General features: G+C 40.3%; 1 non-coding gene across 1 annotated transcript; it reads left to right on the forward strand.

Annotated features, from left to right (window-relative positions):
* Positions 1–371: 371 nt before the first annotated feature.
* On the forward strand, positions 372–454 carry TRNAL-CAG (transfer RNA leucine (anticodon CAG)). Its single transcript has one exon. It is a non-coding gene; the product is annotated as a tRNA-Leu (tRNA).
* Positions 455–1,673: the final 1,219 nt, after the last annotated feature.

Here is a 1,673-nt window from a genome sequence, read left to right on the forward strand (position 1 = left end):
CAGGACTTGCTACAATGCTACACATTGTATATACAAGCTACAATGCTGGCACATCTTCAAACTAATAATTTAAATATTTCACACAATTTAGTGTGGAATGGGAGACACTGATTTTCTATTAGTAAACATTCTAGAAAAACAGATACACTTATTAATAATTCACTTCAACTGACTGACAGTTTAGTTCTTGTTCTCCAGTTTTATTTTTGCAATTGTCCAAATCCTAAGATGACTTCTTAGGAAACATGCTAAAGAATTTAAGAATTAAGCAATAAAATAAATTACTTGTTCCCAATAAATACCACCACACCCATGCATTATTCAGTTTCGGAATTCAGCTGACTATAACTGCCAAATTAAAAGACCAGTAAACTAGGATGGCCGAGCGGTCTAAGGCGCTGCGTTCAGGTCGCAGTCTCCCCCGGAGGCGTGGGTTCGAATCCCACTTCTGACAAAACTTCTGGGATGCCTGGGTGGCTCAGTTGGTTAAGCAGCTGCCTTCGGCTCAGGTCATGATCCCAGCGTCCTGGGATCGAGTCCCACATCAGGCTCCTTGCTTGGCAGCGAGCCTGCTTCTCCCTCTGCCTCTGCCTGCCACTCTGTCTGCCTGTGCTCACTCTCGCTTCTCTCTCTATGACAAATAAATAAATAAAATCTTAAAAAAAAAAAGACGAGTAAACTCTCATATGTGTGCTACCAAAGTCTTAAAACAAAACAATACAAATAAAGAGACCAATCACAATATATGGGGGACAAGTTCTAATTTTTCACTGGAGGGCACAAGCTGCTTTGGTAAGAGGAGAGTGGGACCAGTTTTCATTTTGCCAGTTATATAAAGAGCCCTGTGTAGCACCTTAAAATTGCTGGCACCGTATTTCTGATTTTTTCCATAGATCTGTACATCTGCAGCCCTAACCTTTTTCAGAGCTCCAGGCTCACTTTCTAATTGCCTCACTGAGAAATCCTTGTGGAGGTCACTTCTCTACATCAAACTCTATAGGTGCAAACCAACTCAGCATCTCTCCTCCAAAGCTTGACTGCCAGCTGATGGCATGAGAATAAAAAATATTACTTTCCCTGAAATCTCCTTCTGCATTTCTATAATCACTAACCTTCATTTGTTTATTCCTTCATTCAACAGTTCATTCAAGAGTCCTTAAGCATGATTTTGGTCACTGGAAAACCAGAGAACCTCAGGAATTGCCTAGTGAGCAATGATAGTTATAATCCAAAAATTATAATTATTATAGTGCTACACTCTAGCTCCATTACCTCCTCCCTAAATAAATGTAATAATTCTTTACAGGTTCCTTCTCTTCTGCCTCGATCTGTCTATCCTGTTCCTCCCCTTAATCGATTCTATTCATCTCTATAAACAGATTACTTTCTTAACTCCTCATCTCAAATACAGTCTGTGAATTTCCACAGCCAATGAAATAACTCATCTTATGGTCTTCTGCAATTCTACAGGGTATGTAGAGAGCAGCTCTCACTTGCTCCTAGGGGAGCAGGGTTTAAGACTGAGCCCCACCACTGGTATGAGGTTGACGGTGCCATTTACTACCCTGTGCTTGAGTGGCCCCACTTGTAAAATGAGGTGACCAGATTAAAAATATATACATTCCTAATATCTTTTCCAATTCTGAAACTTTATCCTTTAGTCACTGCAGATC

Source organism: Lutra lutra, chromosome 8 (genome assembly GCF_902655055.1).
Source record: "Lutra lutra chromosome 8, mLutLut1.2, whole genome shotgun sequence".
Classification (NCBI taxonomy): domain Eukaryota; kingdom Metazoa; phylum Chordata; class Mammalia; order Carnivora; family Mustelidae; genus Lutra; species Lutra lutra.